At 38.2% G+C, this 20,229-nt stretch overlaps 1 pseudogene; it reads left to right on the top strand.

Annotated features, from left to right (window-relative positions):
• The first annotated feature begins 17,557 nt into the window (after positions 1–17,557).
• Positions 17,558–18,640, top strand: LOC140611281 (aminoacyl tRNA synthase complex-interacting multifunctional protein 1 pseudogene; annotated as a pseudogene).
• Positions 18,641–20,229: the final 1,589 nt, after the last annotated feature.

Here is a 20,229-nt window from a genome sequence, read left to right as displayed (position 1 = left end):
GGTTAAGGACCATCCTGCTAAAAGATGAAAGGGTCAACCAGGAAATTAAGGAAGAATTTAAAAGATTCATGGAAACTAATGAGAATGAAGATACAACCGTTCAAAATCTTTGGGATGCAGCAAAAGCAGTCCTAAGGGGGAAATACATCGCAATACAAGCATCCATTCAAAAACTGGAAAGAACTCAAATACAGAAGCTAACCTTACACATAAAAGAGCTAGAGAGGGATCCCTGGGTGGCGCAGCGGTTTGGCGCCTGCCTTTGGCCCAGGGCGCGATCCTGGAGACCCGGGATCGAATCCCACATCGGGCTCCCGGTGCATGGAGCCTGCTTCTCCCTCTGCCTGTGTCTCTGCCTCTCTCTCTCTCTCTCTCTCTCTCTCTCTGTGACTATCATAAATAAATTAAAAAAAATTTTTAAAAAAAAAATTAAAAAAAAAAAAAAGCTAGAGAAAAAACAGCAAATAGATCCTACACCCAGCAGAAGAAGAGAGTTAATAAAGATTCGAGCAGAACTCAACGAAATCGAGACCAGAAGAACTGTGGAACAGATCAACAGAACCAGGAGTTGTTTATTTGAAAGAATTAATAAGGTAGATAAACCATTAGCCAGCCTTACTAAAAAGAAGAGAGAGAAGACTCAAATTAATAAAATCATGAATGAGAAAGGAGAGATCACTACCAACACCAAGGAAATACAAACGATTTTAAAAACATATTATGAACAGCTATACGCCAATAAATTAGGCAATCTGGAAGAAATGGACACATTCTTGGAAAGCCACAAACTACCAAAACTGGAACAGGAAGAAATAGAAAACCTGAACAGGCCAATAACCAGGGAGGAAATTGAAGCAGTCATCAAAAACCTCCCAAGACACAAAAGTCCAGGGCCAGATGGCTTCCCAGGGGAATTCTATGAAATGTTTAAAGAAGAAACCATACCTGTTCTCCTAAAGCTGTTTGGAAAGATAGAAAGAGATGGAGTACTTCCAAATTCATTCTATGAGGCCAGCATCACCTTAATTCCAAAACCAGACAAAGACCCCACCAAAAAGGAGAATTACAGACCAATATCCCTGATGAACATGGATGCAAAAATTCTCAACAAGATACTAGCCAATAGGATCCAGCAATACATTAAGAAAATTATTCACCATGACCAAGTAGGATTTATCCCCAGGACACAAGGCTGGTTCAACACTCCTAAAACAATCAATGTGATTCATCATATCAGCAAAAGAAAAACCAAGAACCATATGATCCTCTCATTAGATGCAGAGAAAGCATTTGACAAAATATAGCATCCATTCCTGATCAAAACTCTTCTGAGTGTAGGGATAGAGGGAACATTCCTCAACATCTTAAAAGCCATGTACGAAAAGCCCACAGCAAATATCATTCTCAATGGGGAAGCACTGGGAGCCTTTCCCCTAAGATCAGGAACAAGACAGGGATGTCCACTCTCACCACTGCTGTTCAACATAGGACTGGAAGTCCTAGCCTCAGCAATCAGACAACAAAAAGACATTAAAGGCATTCAAATTGGCAAAGAAGAAGTCAAACTCTCCCTCTTCACCGATGACATGATACTCTACATAGAAAACCCAAAAGCCTCCACCCCAAGATTGCTAGAACTCATACAGCAATTTGGTAGCATTGCAGGATACAAAATCAATGCCCAGAAATCAGTGGCATTTCTATACACTAACAATGAAACTGAAGAAAGAGAAATTAAGGAGTCAATCCCATTTACAATTGCACCCAAAAGCATAAGATACCTAGGAATAAACCTAACCAAAGAGGTAAAGGATCTATACCCTAAAAACTATAGAACACTTCTGAAAGAAATTGAGAAAGACACAAAGAGATGGAAAAATATTCCATGCTCATGGATTGGCAGAATTAATATTGTGAAAATATCAATGTTACCCAGGGCAATTTACACGTTTAATGCAATCCCTATCAAAATACCATGGACTTTCTTCAGAGAGTTAGAACAAATTATTTTAAAACTTGTGTGGAATCCGAAAAGACACCGAATAGCCAGGGGAATTTTAAAAAAGAAAACCATAGCTGGGGGCATCACAATGCCAGATTTCAGGTTGTACTACAAAGCTGTGGTCATCAAGACAGTGTGGTCCTGGCACAAAAACAGACGCATAGATCAATGGAACAGAGTAGAGAACCCAGAAGTGGACCCTCAACTTTATGGTCAACTAATATTCGATAAAGGAGGAAAGACTATCCACTGGAAGAAAGACAGTCTCTTCAATAAATGGTGCTGGGAAAATTGGACATCCACATGCAGAAGAATGAAACTAGACCACTCTCTTTCACCACACACAAGGATAAACTCAAAATGGATGAAAGATCTAAATGTGAGACAAGATTCCATCAAAATCCTAGAGGAGAACACAGGCAACACCCTTTTTGAACTCGGCCACAGTAACTTCTTGCAGGATACATCCACGAAGGCAAAAGAAACAAAAGCAAAAATGAACAATTGGGACTTCATCAAGATAAGAAGCTTTTGCACAGCAAAGGATACAGTCAACAAAACTAAAAGACAACCTACAGAATGGGAGAAAATATTTGCAAATGACATATCAGATAAAGGGCTAGTTTCCAAGTTCTATAAAGAACTTATTAAACTCAACACCAAAGAAACAAACAATCCAATCATGAAATGGGCAAAAGACATGAAGAGAAATCTCACAGAGGAAGACATAGACATGGCCAACATGCACATGAGAAAATGCTCTGCATCACTTGCCATCAGGGAAATACAAATCAAAACCACAATGAGATACCACCTCACACCAGTGAGAATGGGGAAAATTAACAAGGCACGAATCCACAAATGTTGGAGAGGATGCGGAGAAACCGAACCCTCTTACACTGTTGGTGGGAATGTGAACTGGTGCAGCCACTCTGGACAACTGTGTGGAGGTTCCTCAAAGAGTTAAAAATAGACCTGCCCTACGACCCGGCAATTGCACTGTTGGGGATGAACCCCAAAGATACAGATGCAATGAAACGCCGGGACACCTGCACCCCAATGTTTATAACAGCAATGTCCACAATAGCCAAACTGTGGAAGGAGCCTCAGTATCCATCGAAAGATGAATGGATAAAGAAGATGTGGTTTATGTATACAATGGAATATTACTCAACCATTAGAGATGACAAATACCCACCATTTGCTTCAACGTGGATGGAACTGGAGGGTATTATGCTGAGTGAAGTAAGTCAGTCGGAGAAGGACAAACATTATATGTTCTCATTCATGTGGGGAATATAAATAATAGTGAAAGGGAATATAAGGGAAGGGAGAAGAAATGTGTGGGAAATATCAGAAAGGGAGACAGAACATAAAGACTCCTAACTCTGGGAAACGAACTGGGGGTGGTGGAAGGGGAGGGGGGGTGGGGGTGAATAGGTGACGGGCACTGAGGGGGGCACTTGACGGAATGAGCACTGGGTGTTATTCTATATGTTGGTAAATTGAACACCAATAAAAAATAAATTTATTAAAAAAATAAAAATAAAAAATAAAAAAATGAAACCTAACACTCCTGGACACCATTATGAAAAGACATCTGAGCCGCATCATTGAGAGGAACATATCAAGCATTGAAGAAGAACCTAGTCTTTCTTTCTTTCTTTCTTTCTTTCTTTCTTTCTTTCTTTCTTTCTTTCTTTCTTTCTTTCCTTTAGAGAGAGGGAAAGAGTGAGCAAGCTGGGAGGGACAAAAGGAGAAGAAGAGACAAAATTTTAAGCAGGCTCCATGGGGGTGTGGCTGGATCTCACAACCCTGAGATCATGACCTGAGCTGGAATCAATAGTCGGACGCCTAACCAACTGAGCCACCCAGGCGCCCCCTGAGAAGAACCTGGTCTTGACGACATCATTTGCTATCCTGGATGTAACTTTACCTAGAGAGTTTCTATTGCCTGAGTATTCATTTGTGGAAGACTATAATTCTTCCTCTTTTCCCACACTAGCATTTCTGTTTAAGTCAGTTTGGGATGGGCTTTAGTCTCTTGCATCAAAAGTGTCATGAATAATATGCTTCCTAATTTTGTTGAGGAACAGATTGATATACTCAGGAAGGCTCTTAGAAGGCTGTTTATAAGCACATCAGAAGCAGCCAGCAAACGGGGAAGATTCTGATTCAAAATGTCAGGGAAGACTGTCACATATATTATGACAAGACTACTTAGGTATTTTGGGTGATACTCCAGATTTGGATCAAAAAGGCTTGAGTTTAAGCGCTTGATTCAGCACTACTGTATACAACCTTGAACAAGCCATTTATTTTCCTAGGGCTTTGGTTATAAAGTGAAAATGATAATTGCTTTCTTACCTACTTTACAGGGCTGCTATAAGAAACAAATAGGTAATGGATATGTATGAGCTTTTCAAATTGTAGAGGGACTAAAAATAGAATTAATAATAATAATCAAGCATAATTTTCCTCTTATATCAAGTAGGTTATTTCCACCTTGCATCCATCTTTCTCTTTTAGATAATCTGCTCAGGTTTTATCATACTTTCAGAATTATTTTATTTAGAACTAGAAAAATCTGATGCAGATGCATAAAGCTAACAATGAATAGCAGTTTATTATGGAACACTGAAAAATATTTTCATTTGAACATTTCATTTGAGCTATTTTTCATGTCTGCACATTTGGGGAAAATATACTTGAAGATTAGGTACACCACTATGGAAAACAGTGTGAAGATTCTTCAAAAAATTAAAAATAGAACTACCATATGATCCGGTAATTCCACTTCTGGGTTTAAGCTGAAGAAAATGAAAACACTAATTCAAAGAGATATATGCAAGCCTATATCCCTTGCAACATTACAATAGCCAAGATATAGTAACAACTTTAGTGTCCACTGATAAATGATTAGACAAAGATGTGAGACACACACACATAAATGTGTGCATACACACACACTGGAAAATTACTAAGTGATTAAAAAAAACCTGAAGTCTCGCTATTTGCAACAAATGGATGGACCTAGAGGATATTATGCTAAGTGAAATAAGTCAGACAGAGAAATACAAATATCATATGATTTTGCTTGTATTTGGAATCTAAAACAAAACAAAAATCACAGATACAGAGAACAAAATGATGATTGTCTGAAGGAAGAAGAATTATGAGGTGGGCAAAATGGGTGAAAGAGGTCAAGAGGAACAAACTTCCAGTTATAAAATAATAAGTCATGAGGATGTTATGTTTAGATGGTGATTAGAGTCAATAATGTAGACCATACTTGAAAGTTACTAAGAGAATAAATCCTAAAAATTAACTTTGTAGAGTGAGGAATAGCAACCAGATTTATTGTGCTAATCATTTTGCAATATAAATAATATTGAATCATGTTGTAGAACTGAAACAAGAGTGACATTATATATCAATTTTACCTTAATTTTAGAAAATTTAAGATAATAATGGGTGCCTGGGTGGCTTAGTCAGTTAAGCATTGGACTCTAGATTTTGGCTCAGGTCATGATCTCAAGGGTTGTGAGATTGAGCATCAGTCTCCATGCTGGGTGTGGAGAGTGCTTAAAGTTCTCTCCCCTCCCCTCCCCTCCCCTCCCCTCCCCTCCCCTCCCCTCCCCTCCCCTCCCCTCCCCTCCCCTCCTCTCCTCTCCTCTCCTCTCCTCTCCTCTCCTCTTCTCTTCTCTTCTCTTCTCTTCTCTTCTCCTCTCCTCTCCTCTCCTCTCCTCTCCTCTCCTCTCCTCTCCTCTCCTCTCTTCTCTTCTCTTCTCTTCTCTTCTCTTCTCTTCTCTTCTCTTCTCCTCTCTTCTCTCTCTCTCTCTGCCTCTCTAAAAAAGTTTTTTAAATTAAGATCATAATAAATAAGAGGTGGAAGGAAACTGAGATGATGGGTGGCTTAATGGCATAGGTTGTAGTGATGATCTCATGGGTTTATACTTATCTCCATACTCATTAAGTTGTATACATCAAATACATACAGCTTTTTGTATGCCAAAAATAAAATTAAGTGAAACTAAATTTGTTAAGACCATGGGAGGGGGACAAAAAGATTAATAGGAAGTGGATTTCTTTTCTTAAGACCATAATAAGGCTTATATGAAACCAAATAAAACTTGTTTTTAATTTTCAGAAATTGAATATAGAATCCACCTATTTACTCTGGATATTTTTTAAAAATTACAGAGAACAAACATGAAGCTGTAATATGATGTAAATCAAACTTTCCATGAACATGTCCAAAGAATAGGAACTTAAACATGAAGCAACTGGAAGTCCTTGTGTAGAAACTTCCATGTAAAACAGGAATTTGTAAATAAATAAAAATAAATTAAAAAAAAAAAAAAAAGGGATCCCTGGGTGGCGCAGCGGTTTAGCGCCTGCCTTTGGCCCAGGGCGTGATCCTGGAGACCCAGGATCGAATCCCACGTCAGGCTCCGGTGCATGGAGCCTGCTTCTCCCTCTGCCTATGTCTCTGCCTCTCTCTCTCTCTCTCTCTCTCTCTCTGTGTGACTATCATAAATAAATAAAAATAAATTTTAAAACAGGAATTTGTGCCAAGCCACTTGATTAATCATAGTTTTGAAGTACCTGAGGTGCTCCTTAAAAGTAAGGATTCCTAGGACAACCTCTGAATCCGAATTGATCACTGGAGACCACATTTTTATTTTATTTTTTTTAAGATTTTATTTATGTATTCATGAAAGACACAGAGAGAGAGAAAGACAGAGACGTAGGCAGAGGGAGAAGCAGGCTCCAGGCAGGGAGCCTGATGTGGGACTCAATCATAAGACCACGGATCACGCCCTGAGCCAGGGGCAGGTGCTCAACCGCTGAGCCACCTAGGAGTCCCAGAGACCACTTTTTTAATAAAATAATACAGCGGTGCCTCGGTATGCCAACTTTGAGAATGAGAGTTTTACAGTGCATTAAAGCAAAACAAAATACAATCATGATAATGTTACAGGAACTTAAACAGCAATGATAATAGTTATGAAATTAAGACATTAAGGGAGGGTACAATCAGGTTTCTCTCACCCCCACCCTACCCCCATCATCAGAAACTGCCATCTCAGGCAGCATAACCACCTATTTCTCTTTGTCTCTTTGACTACTTATATGACACCATGACAACAATGAAAGAAGTGCTTAGCAAACATAATGGGCATCAGAATCCCTGGGGAGCTCATTCACAATGCAGATTCTATGGCCCTACCATATGCCATGTTAAATAAAAGTTTCTGGAATTGGAACATCAATTATACACAAACATCAAAATTGATTCTGATTTGACTGTTTGGAGGACTAGACTCTCAGAAACTTTGTAATAAATAAAACGTTGATCTTCAACTTATCTATAGATCCCGAAGATCAGTGGAGGTTAAAAATGCAAAGATCAGGCAAGTGCAGTAATACCATCTATAGATCAATGACTCCCAAATACCTACCTCCAACCCTGTCATTTCCTGAATTCCAAACTCATATTCCAAGTGACTACTTGATATCACCAAATGGACGTCAAATAGGCATAACTAACTTACACATGGACAAAATAGAGCTCTCATTTCCCCCTGCCTCTTATGCTCTCAAACCAAATCACTGTAAACAGTAATTGCATCCATCCATTTGCTAAAGTCAAAAATGAGGAGTCATTGTGCATTGCTCTCTGTCCATTAGCCCTCGTGGCTAAGAGCTTCCTCTTCCCCATTAGCAAGTCCTAAGCCTACATCAAGAATATCACTCATTGTCTGGAATATACATATATGTTTGTTTAATAACATGAAATCAACACTAATACCACACTCATCAAGGCTACTACTCTTTCACTTTTAGGCCAATGAAAAGCATTTTCATTATTCTCCCTGTTTCCATTGCTACTCCCCCAAAATCCATTGACCAGTCAGCCCTCATAGAAATCTTTTAAAAGTTGTAATGGCAGTCGTATTTAAAATAAGGATGACTATTTATTTGTCCCACTTATCTAGAGTGACCCCAGTTTATACCTGTTGTCCTGATGTACTAATTAGGAAAAAGGCCATTATTCCCTAAAAATATGCTGCTTGTGGGGGGGGGGGGTTATCACTGTTTAAAAACTTCCATTGGTTACAAATTGTACTTAAAATCAAATGCAATTATTGACTCTGAATTTGAACATATTACAACAAGTCTGACCCTGCCTGCTCTTTGCCTTCATCTCCTGCACTATATTTCGACCTCATTCAGCCCCAACACACTTGCTATCTCTGTTTCTTCACCCCAGAGCTTTTGCACAAGAGTTTTCTTGGAGTACTTTTCTTGCAGAGCCTCTCATATTTAGTCCCATCTTGTTATTCAAATTCACTTTTAATGTCACCAACTCAATAGCCTCTTTTTTTTTTAAAGATTTTATTTATTTATCCATGAGAGACACAGAGAGAGAGAGGCAGAGACATAGGCAGAGGGAAAAGCAGGCTCCATGCAGGGAGCCCAATGCGGGACTCGATTCCGGGACTCCAGGATCACGCCCTGGGCTGAAGGCAGACGCTTAACCGCTGAGCCACACAGGCGTCCCTCAAGAGCCTCTTACATCTAATCACTCAGTTGAAATTAAGTCTCCAGCTATCATCTACCACTGCCCTGCATTTATTGTTACATATCTTGTAAAATGTCCCCATAGGGTATTTTGTTTCCTCATTTATTTGTTTATTTACATGTTTCTTCGACTATAATATAATCTCATAAAAACAGAGAATTTCTCTGTCTTCTTCACAATTTTACTCCCAGCACTTCAAGAAGGCTAGGAGGCTGTTGCTAAGGAGGCTCTCAAGAAATGAATGAAGGACCCAATGGATAAATTCTCAGTCAGACTTAACAAATTCAAGCCAATTCTGCCTTTCTAGTGAATCACTAATCAAAATTTCTGAAGTACAATTTTAGGAAAAGTCAACGTTCCAACCTTTCATTCTCTGTTCCTCTTGTTTTTATTTTGCCAAAATACTGCAAAACGTCACTCCCAATATTTTCTCAATTTAGGTGGATACTGAGAAGTTGCAAATCAAATCTGTTTTGAATTTGGTGCCAATTCAATCTCCATCATTCTTCAACTTGGATTCACAGCCTTTGTTATAAAATCAGACGTGCGTCTGAGACTTTTTTTTTGACTCTGAAGAAATAATTATAGCCCCTGACTTTCATGAAGTATTACTGAAGCTATAATATGGTTGTAACGGTGATAGGGCATGAACGTAGAAGCCATTTTGTTAGCTTCACTGGACTCCTCAGGGAGTTTCTTTGATATTCACCTATCTCCTTCCTTATGTCACAAGCTGTGTGCCATAATTACTCTTACCTTTGTTCCAACCGTCAAAGAATAGCATTTAGCATAGTTTCTGCCGGGGTGGGGTGGGCTCTTTGTCCTTTGGCACAAATGGTACAGAGGTGTAATGTAACATCCCCTTTCCACTCTAGTTTCCAGAGTCATGGGGGAAGCAAGAAGACTCAGTGGTTCCCAGGAAGGGGCCCAAGTTTTTCCACTGACTTTGTCAATTACAAGTTGTGTCACACTGGAATGTATCCCACTTTTGAAAGGTTAGAATAATAAGAGTGCCTGCCTCACAAAGTATGAGGTTTACATGAGACAATTTACACACAGCATTTAGCAGAACCATTGGCATCTATTAAGTACACAATAAAATATTAGTTGCTTTTACTCTTGGTATGTCTCTCATGATTACTGCTTTTGCACCCCCTCTGGCCTGCATACTTCATGTTAGTCATTGCAAGACTTCAGAGACAGCAGAACCAACACAAACCAGATCCATGAATTTGACTCGACAGGAAAGTAGAGGGCAGCTCTTCAGTTGGCTGGAGCCCAGGAGACAGGAGGGCCAGCAGGGCAAACAGCTGCTCTGTGTATGTCTGGAGGTCTGGTATCAGTCCACAAAACACTTTTGAATAAAACCAAAGGTTGTCTGAGGCACGTGTTTCTCTTCTGTCCCTGTCCAAGAAGAGACCTGATATGATTTGATGGGCTTTTATCTCCTTTGGAGGAAAAAAGAACCAATTAGGAATTGTCTTTTCTTATTAAAACATATTAGATAAATTATGTATAAAAATTTGGAATTCATTTGCCTGCCTACTACCTTTCCCCACCTTTCTTCCCATAATCATCAAACCAGCATTCCTTGAATGTTGAACTCTCACCTTCATTTAAATGAGATCGTTCAAGAACTAGGTTTGGCTCCATGTGGTTTTCCTAAATCCCTCTTGTATTTTCTTTGAAATATTTGCAATCGGTCAAATAAATTCTTCCTGAAACCAGATGGTAACGCAAGCATATGGTAAAGGAACTTTTGAGTTTTTATCTGCCAAGCCTGACCTCAAACTTCAAGGTAACAGATTGCTATGTAATTTTTAATTAACTCTTCATCCTTACAAGGATTTGTTATTCGATAAATATGTGGTTGACAGCATACCGTGCGATATTCTCATTATGTTTTTAATCTAAGAATAGTTTTCCTTTGTAGTGGTTTACCAAAATGAAATTGGTGCTTTTTCACTTTTCTAACTATTGGGCTTGATAAGAACTGCTCAGTGCATTCATCGTACACCGTATTTTAAAATATAAAAATGTATAAAAGCTACCTGCAAAATGAAACTGACAAGAATAAAATTTTCTGATATTGCCACCCTCTGTTTTTCCCTCTTCAGGGGAAAACAGGATCCTGTTTTATTGCAGCTTTGACAATATTTGTGTCATTCCATCATGTTATTCCATTACCACAACTCAGCAGATTCAGTGGAATTTGAGATCAATTTGTTGAAATCCATTTTTCTCTCTTTTACTATTTTAAACCAAATGTAGATATAATGTCAAAGAAGTACAGAATTGACATTTATTAAATTATATAATGTTAGAATGAAATAGTATGTCCTATATAATTTTCTTGTATAAAACTAATTTTAAAATGAGCAGTTTGCAGTGGATAATTTTCATCCTGTTGAGTATAATGTCTGGAAATAGATGGAAGGTTTGTTTAATTAGGGCTATGTTTTACAATGACAGTTCACTCAGGAGTATATTTTTTAAATAAAAGAGTAAAAATAATAATTAAATTTGTAAATAATTTTATAATTTGCCAAAGGCCTTTGTCTATATTACCTAACTTTATGTTTAAGCTTTTATAGCAAACCCGGAAAGTGGATAAGGCAGTTGCGATACTACTGCATGCTGTATTGAATTTATGAAAACATGAAAAATAGAGCTGTTGCTCAGAGAAGTAACCAGCTTATCTGCTTTGTGAATGTAGATTGCCTATAATTTAATAAGAAAAAAAATATCTACTTGGTCAGGTTTGAATCCTACTCCGGAATTAAGTATGTGATAAAGATGGCATTTCACATCAGTAGAAAATTTGTGGTCATTTCAACACCAGTTGACTTTCATTTGGAAAAAAATAAAATTAGATGAACTGTACCACAAATTTGCATCAGAATGTTACTTTATTTTAAGTAGTTAAAATAATTAACTATAAACAGACTAATAAGTAAAAGGTCTAGAACAAAAAAGGAAGGACATTTGTATTATCTTGACTTAAGGATGGTGTTCTTGAATAAGATTTATACCCAAGGGAAAATATTGGAAAGTTTGATTCTGTAGAAAAACCTTAAGATCTCATATGATAGAAATACATCAAAAAAAGGCAAGTTACACCCCAGGGAGACAATATTTGTGCAACATACTGTGAAGTTGGACAATGGACATTCTAAAACTAAAGCTTCAAGCCAAATGGAAATTTTTAATAGAGATATCTCAAAACCTATCATACAACTCTTAATCCTCTAACCCAACCATAAAAGGATCTGGGGGATGGGGAGAGAAGGGACTGAAGGAGTGTTTGTAAAGCAGATGTCTGAGGAGAACTGTTACAGGGCTGAAACATCCCTTCCCATTTCCCTCGGGGGGGGAAAAACGCACATTTCAGGACTAGAGAAACTAGTGAATCAGGAGGGGAGCCTGCTAAGTGTCCACTGCATTTAAAGGTGACAAGTATGTCTGATTCTCACTGGAGACACGTCAGGGTTGAGAAACGGGCTTATGATCTGTCACAGAAGTCACTGTTGCATTAGGATTCATTTGTTCTCCCAGAATGTGTCAAGACCATGTGTCAGGATCCATGAATGATCAGAATCCAGGTCCTTTTCTGGAAATACGCGGAGTGATGCTGCTTCAGGACCCATTCACACAGGCTGAATAAACCCTAGCAGAGAGGAATAAGATCTGATCCGATCTGCAGGTCAGAGCATGAGAGATCCCAGCAGGACATGTGCAAGCTGCATGTGGGAGTCTGTTTTGAATATCTGCCAGGAGGAGAAAACTCCACTCCGTCTTATTGCAATATCCATCAATTAGAACTTTTTGCACCCCCTTTCATAACAGCCTTTCTTCCTTTCCCAAACCCCAACCCCCACAGGGGCCACAAACTAAATTTAGCAAAGCTGGAAGAGGCCTGAAACTGGGAGAGTAGAAGAATGAAAAAGCCAGCCACAGCATTCTTTCCTAACTGGAGGCTCCCTCTACCGTTCAAACGAGACAGATGAGATTCCATTTTAAACCAATTTTGGAGTTTTGAATATTAAATGAGAAAGTGCATTTCCTAAATCTGTACTATTTGCATGCAATCCCTATATGGTTTGTATTTTCTAAACCTCTACTATTTTTATACTATTTGTACTCTCTAAGTCTATGCTGTTTGTATTACCTAAAAGCAACTAGAAATGAAGTTATCCAATTTTTTGCCAGGGACTGAAGAACAAGTATTGTTGAACAAATGCAAAGAAAATGCAAGAGAGAAAATGGTTACTTGAAAATACCTGAGTCCTGTTTATTCAATAGACTGGTTCCATTTGTAGCATATGTGAGAAACAGAAGGGCAAATCTGGAATTCCTAAAGAGTAGGTAGAGAATCAGGCTACTCATCAAGAAATAACAATGGCCAGTACAGACATGAAACTATGCTCAAACCCAACATCTAACCTATGAAATGCATCTTAAAATTAAGTAAGATTTGTTTGGCTTATTAGATTGGCAAAAATTACTCAAACAGGCAATATACAATCGTTGTTAAATTGTATAGAAACAAATGTTTTCATATACTATTTATAGGAAGGTAAAGTGATCTAGTCATTTTAGAGGAGAATTTAGCAGAAACTATCTGATTTTAAGTGGATATACCATCAGAACCAGCAATTTCACTATTAGGGATTCCTTTTAGATAAATCTTTATACATACGTACCCAGAGATAATTATTTGTTTATTCAACCAGTGCTAAGAGCATCCATTATATCTAAGGCCTGTGCTAGAAACAGGTAACGTATCAAAGAATAAAAGACAAACACAAAATAAAGAACTCTTGCCACCATTGAACTTTCTAGAGCGTGGAGAAACATACAATAAGTATTATTTAAAAAAAAAAAAAAAAAGGTAAATAAGGGACACCTGGGTGGCTCAGCAGTTGAGTGTCTGCCTTCAACTCAGTGTGTGACCCCAGGGTCCGGGGATCGAGTCCCACATTGAGCTCTCTGCGTAGAGCCTGCTTCTCCCTCTGCCTATGTCTCTGCTTTTCTCTGTGTGTCTCTCATGAACAAATAAATAAAATCTTTTTTTTTTTAAGTGAATGATACGCCAGTTTATAGGAGAATTGTGTTATGGGAAAAATATAGTACAAGCTAGTGGGCATCTAGTATGCTTGCATGGGAGCAACAAATATTAAGTGGTATAGTGAGGGAATGCCTGTGGAAGAAGTGAGTAGGGAACAATGTGGTGAATGAAGAACTATCTGGAACAAAAGAGATTTCTCAGTAAAGCGGTGTCTAACACAAAGACTGTAAGGCAGGAGTAAGGTTGGAGCATTTGAAAAATAGAAGTGCATTTTGAAATCCAGAATACAAAAAGAGAGGCTGGGCTTTGGTGATCTTACGAGAACAGTAGATACTTGAGGTAAAAAAGAATATAGGGTGTAGACCCTCAGAGGGGGCTCAGTACCATGGCAGGGGAGGGTGGAGTTTTTCTAGTTTCCTTCTGATTGCTTTAATATCTCAGCTAGGAAAAGGAGTGGTAGGAAGACAAGAAGGATTTGAACAGTCACCTGGGACACTTGGAGATTGAATTGAGCAGGAGACGCAGTATTAGAGCCAGGCAGCCTGAATGGTCTGCTTGAAGTTTGACTTCAAGGCTGTTCGGTCTGGTTGTGGTCTCTGCCCAGACATGGTCAGCCGCACAGAACCAGTTAGAGAATAGGTAGAGATTTGGAGGTCCCCATGGTTCATCTTTGACAAGTGCCTAAAATGAACTGAGAAAGCACAAAGGAGGTGAGAGTTAGGATGTATGCAGAAGAAGTTATTTTAATGAGTGACTATGGAGTGAAAACCAGGCAAGGGGGAAAGAGCAAACTTCAGGTGGCCCTAATGGAAGGATTGCAGGTCCCCATGGGATCCACAGAAGTGCTGACTTTGGGGTACGATAGGAAGGTAGAAAGCATACTAGGAGGTAGATTGTTCTTTACCACATTATTCTCAATAGTAAAAATCGGAGACAGGGTGATAAATTGTGATACATCCATAATTTAAGACATAGTTAATAATTACATAGACAGCATATGATGAAGTAGAGAAAAAACAAAACAAGGAATAATAGCACAACACAAAGGGTGGAATCCCATATATGTGATAATGCACACACAGTCAGGGCACGTATGTATAACAATGGATATATAGTGAATCATCACCATGTATACTTCAAATATCTTAGAAATTTATGTTGAGTATATGTCAATGAAGCTGATACACACACAAGAAGGGATACCAAATGATATGAAATAATTTACACCAAACTGGTGTGTTTGGGGAGAAGAGTGAAAAACATCCAAATTGAAAGCTCCATGAGGGGGACTCTGTCTCCATTTCCTTACCAGGACAACCGTTGTCAAATGCTATACTTGGCAAGTATGTGGAAGCTTCGTAGTTATTGCTCAGTAAATGAATTAATTAATTATTAGCTTTTGCCTTACATGCTATATTTCTCTTTAGTTAGAAATTTAAGACGCTGTATTTATGTACTACACATGCAATTAAAATCAACTAACCACAGGTGCCTGGTGGCTCAGTTGGTTAAGCAACGGCTCTCAATTTCAGCTCAGGTCATGATCTCAGGGTTGTGAGATCGAGCCCCAAGTCAGGCTCCTCACTTAGTGTAGATCTGCTTGTCTCTCTCCCTCTGTTCCTCCTCCCACTCGTGCTTCCTCTCTGTCTCTCTCTCTCTTTCAAATGAATAAATAAATAAAACCTTTTAAAAGACACTAAATAAAATAAAATAAGCCAACCTACCAGCCAGCAACCTAGCATATAACAAAGAAAAAAATCCCCAGTAAGTAAGTAATTGCTTACTTAAGTAATTGCTAAACCCAATATGGGCCTCAAACTCACAATCCTGAGATCAAGAATTTCATGTTCTACCAGCTGAGCCAGCCAGGCACCCCTAGGAAGAAGCATTTGGATTAAGAAATCCTTCCAAGATATCATCAGACTACATACTGACTCTTAAATGTGATTTTACTCCAAATGAGTTGATTTTTCAATTCTTTCTTTAAAATGAGAAACCCAAAGTTATGTTGAGTTTTCTTTAATGTAAAGATTAGTTTAAAAGAAGTTTCTTGACCCAAAGCTTCTGGCAACTACACCTAATTCCATAGTGTATTTCCCCAGAACCATTTCTGCATAGGGTAAAACTACTGCTCACAGACATAAATACAAAGCAACTACATTATGCTGATTAAAATTGAGTCATAACTTCTATGAGCTTTAATGCAACTACTTGCTTAATGCTGTTTTGTCTCTCCTTGTTTACTATTAATTTACTACCGATTTTCCAACTTTACTATTTGATGCTTACTTACACTTTTTAAAGGAAGGAGTTTTATGACAACATAAAATTAGACATAGGATTAGTTCATTTTAAACTGGTTTTTAAACTATGTCTCACGGAGTACATTTTTACTTAGAAACAATAAACAGGTTGTTAATGAAAAAAAGATGATTATTTCTTGGTGTGTTGACACAGTTTTGTTAACTACAGAGAACTGCAAGAGAAGAAAGAATATTGAGGGACTTAGGAAAGTGTGAAAATCCCATATTTGTTACATGCAGAAAGAAGGCAGGGTTAGACAAGAACTCGCTTTCATTCGGGTTTATAAAATGTAAGCAGAGGACATTCGCCCTCTGCTGGATTATTTTGGGAGTGACATAAGGATTTTTTTTTTTTTTTTAATTAAAGGAAGGTGGAAAAATGGAAGGATGAAGAGAAAGAAGGTAAGAGAAAAGAAGGACAGAGGGAGAGAGAGCTGGTGGTGAGGGAGGAAAGGATTATATTACACTTTATATTGCTACTGGAAATCTTGGATTCAATCTGTGAATGTCTGACTCAAACTCTTTTTATTTCTCCAGTTCTTATCTGGAAATGGGCCCCAGAATAGAAGCCATTTAGCTTCTAACCTTCTTGTGGTACAGAATGTCACTAGGCTGATAGATAATTACTACCACTTTAATGGATGACTGAGTATCATTGTCTTAGAAAAGTTAAATTTGATTTTGAAAATTTAACAAGATTTTCCCAACCTTAATTAGTTTTCATTATTATAGTTTACAATGATTAATGCCTTCCAATCAGTAAAATCCGTGTTTAAATTTGCAATCATCATTCAAAGGGTTAGAAGTTCACTGAGTTTATCTACATATCCATAGGCAACCCAAATGCAAGAGTAATATGCAAATGTCAGAGGGAACATCAAATTCATGGCAGTCCAGGCCTATGACTCACAAGTCTTCATGGGATCACTGTTAGTATAGATAAGGAAACTTCTATCCTGTCTTCAAAGTTCTTTAACCCTAAAGTGACAAGTGCTTGTGATCTAGGAAGATTCCCTCCTCAATACCCTGCCTCCCAATTCAATCCCTGAAGGAAAGGCACAACCAGAGTTCTTTCCCTTTCATAAGTTCCTTTGTGCTCTTAAAATAGTGACTGTCCAAAGCATTGACCTAGCAGCTTCCTTTTCTACCTTCCCTGATTCAGGAGAGGGTGTACAAGGGAAGAGGTATAAATACTCAGAGAAGCCTCACGGCATCATTCTCTCCAATTCATAAATTTCATCCCGAGTATGTTTTCTGTGTACTTCCAAAAGTTTGGAACATTGATGAATGGGACAGAACTTCACTTCCACATCTAGACCTTTGGATGCTGCCTTAAAATATCCTTAAATCCATCTATATTTCTCCATTTTTCTTCCCACCACCATTGTCAAACCACTGTCTTCTGTTACCTGGATTACAGACATAGCCATCTAATTTATCCTTCTTTTTCTCATCATGCCCTCTCCAAATGATTCTAGTTGCTTTGGGATCACATATCTGGGGATTCATATTGCAACTGCCTCTTATCTGTAGTTGATCTTGGACAAATTAATCTAACTTTGGGGTGTTCCTAACTGCTTAGGACTGAGGCTGCCCAGGTGAGTCTTCCCAGGCCGTTCTGTCCACCGATTCATGATTTCCTGCCGTTTCTTGGCAAAAATGGCAACTAATGGTACTGTTCTGAAGAGATTGGAACAGAAGGGTGCAGAAGCAGATCAAATTATTGAATATTTAAAACAGCAAGTTGCTTTTCTTAAGGAGAAAGCAATTTTGCAGGCAACTTTGAGAGAGGAGAAGAAACCTCAAGCTGAAAATATTAAATTAAAGAAAGAAATTGAAGAATTGAAACAAGAGCTAATTCAGGCAGAAATTCAAAATGGAGTGAAACAAATACCATTTCCATCTGGTACTCTGCTGCAAGCTAATTCCATGGTTTCTGAAAATGTGATACAGTCTAGACCAATAACAACTATATCTTCTGGTGCCAAAGAACAGATAGGAGGAGGAGCAGACGAAAAAAAAATGGAAGAGAAAATTGAAGTGAAAGGAAAGAAAAAGGAGAAAAAACAGCAATCAGTAGCAGGAAGTGCTGACTCTAAGCCAATGGATGTTTCTCGTCTGGATCTTCGAATTGGTTGTATCATCACTGCCAGAAGACACCCTGATGCAGATTTTTTATATGTAGAAGAAGTGGAGATTGGAGAAACAGCTCCAAGAACAGTTGTCAGTGGCCTGGTGAATCATGTTCCCCTTGAACAGATGCAAAATCGGATGGTGATTTTACTTTGTAACCTGAAACCTGCAAAGATGATGGGAGTGATATCTCAAGCAATGGGGGGATGTGTGCTTGTTCACCTGAGAAGGTTGAAATCTTGGTGCCTCCTACAGGGTCTGTTCCTGGAGACAAAATTGTTTCCGATGCTTTTCCTGGAGAGCCTTACAAGGAGCTGAATCCTAAGAAGATTTGGGAGCAGATCCAACCTGATCTGTACACTAATGATGAGTGTGTGGCTACATACAAAGGAGCTCCCTTTGAGGTGAAAGGGAAGGGAGTGTGTAGGGCTCAAACTATGACCAACAGTGGAATAAAGTAAAATAAAATAAAATGCTTCATTTACTGAAATACATTGGAGAAAACTTTAATAACAATAAAAATAAACATATTTGTCACTTGTACCTAAAATAAAATAAAAATTAATCTATTTGGACCCACATTGTACACATCTAAAAGTAGTACAAGTCTATTTCATAGGTATATTTCAAACAACACACACACACACACGCATATACATATATACACAACCATGTACACACACATGTATACATATATACAGAATTTGACTTATAATTGTTGCTCAAAATTAACTATTATTGCTCTTTTTGATAGGTCTTACTCAAAAAGTTTCCAAATAGGATATGTAAAAAATGTAATTAACCAGAATTCAAAACAATGTGCAAAGTCTCTTGTGAATGGTTTGAAGTAAGCATTCTGAAAATTTGGAAGCTAGAGATATTTCTTCTGGTGGTAGGAAGATATTCAAGAAGAAGCAGACTAGGAAATTTTTCCTCTTTAAATTTTTACTTTGTTAGGTTTAAAATAGAATTAAAGAGTAGTAGTATTCTCTAATAGAACAATACTGTTAGGATGAAGAATCCTGGACCCATAAAATTCTGAAGAAACCATTTATTTTGTGACATTATTATATTTAGTGGATATAATTAGCTCTGGTGAAAAACATGGTTAGTAAATATATATTTATTTCTCTGTTAGAAACTTTTGGCTGGAAGTAAGAATTGTATCAGGTCCCCATTTTCACAATGGGTGGAATGCTCCTTTGGTTTATTCCCTTGTATTCCTTTGATTTTACTGTGCTTAGAAAAATGTCCACCTTTTCTCAGACTTCTCTTTATTGGGATTCAGAACACTAATAAAGCCTTCCTTTGCTTTATTATCCCCCCCCACCCCGCCAGCCCAGCACTCTGCCTCCTCCTTGATAACATCATCTCCCTTCTTTTAGGGTACCTCTACTCCACTCAGGGTACTTTGTTTTTTTGTTTTTTTTTTTTTTTAATTTTTATTTATTTATGATAGTCACACAGAGAGAGGAGAGAGGCTGAGACACAGGCAGAGGGAGAAGCAGGCTCCATGCACCCGGAGCCCGACGTGGGATTCGATCCTGGATCTCCAGGATCGCGCCCTGGGCCAAAGGCAGGCGCCAAACCGCTGCGCCACCCAGGGATCCCCCCACTCAGGGTACTTTGATGGGGCAGCTCATCACTCCCCTTTACACAGTCACAGTGATTGGCTCAGAGATGGACACAGTACCCTACTGACTTAATTACAATACTTCTCAGAGACTTGGTAGGTGGCTGTATGAAGAGAGATGCCTTTTCTTTTAGCCTCTAAACTAGAATGATTTCAAATAGAATAAAAAATAATAATCAGTTTCTATGCCCACTCCTATATGGCTCATCAATTTCACACACACACACACACACACACACACACACACACACACAGAGTATAAAAATAACATAAAAGAAGAGGTGCTTAAAGATGAAAGGACAAAAAGAAAAAGAGAAGAGAGACAACTGGCGAGGTCATTGGAGACTTTTTAAGTATTTCGTTCTCTAATACTTTTTAAGTATTTCTAGTGGTAAGCAAGGTAAGGAGTCTACTTGGAGATGAATTTCTGTTACATACAAAAGAGTTCTAACTAATATATATTTCTCTTTGTTAGTATTATTCAAATTAAGCCTTTAAAAG

Source organism: Canis lupus, chromosome 19, assembly GCF_048164855.1.
Source record: "Canis lupus baileyi chromosome 19, mCanLup2.hap1, whole genome shotgun sequence".
NCBI lineage: Eukaryota > Metazoa > Chordata > Mammalia > Carnivora > Canidae > Canis > Canis lupus.
This window is presented reverse-complemented; position numbering and strand designations above follow the sequence as displayed.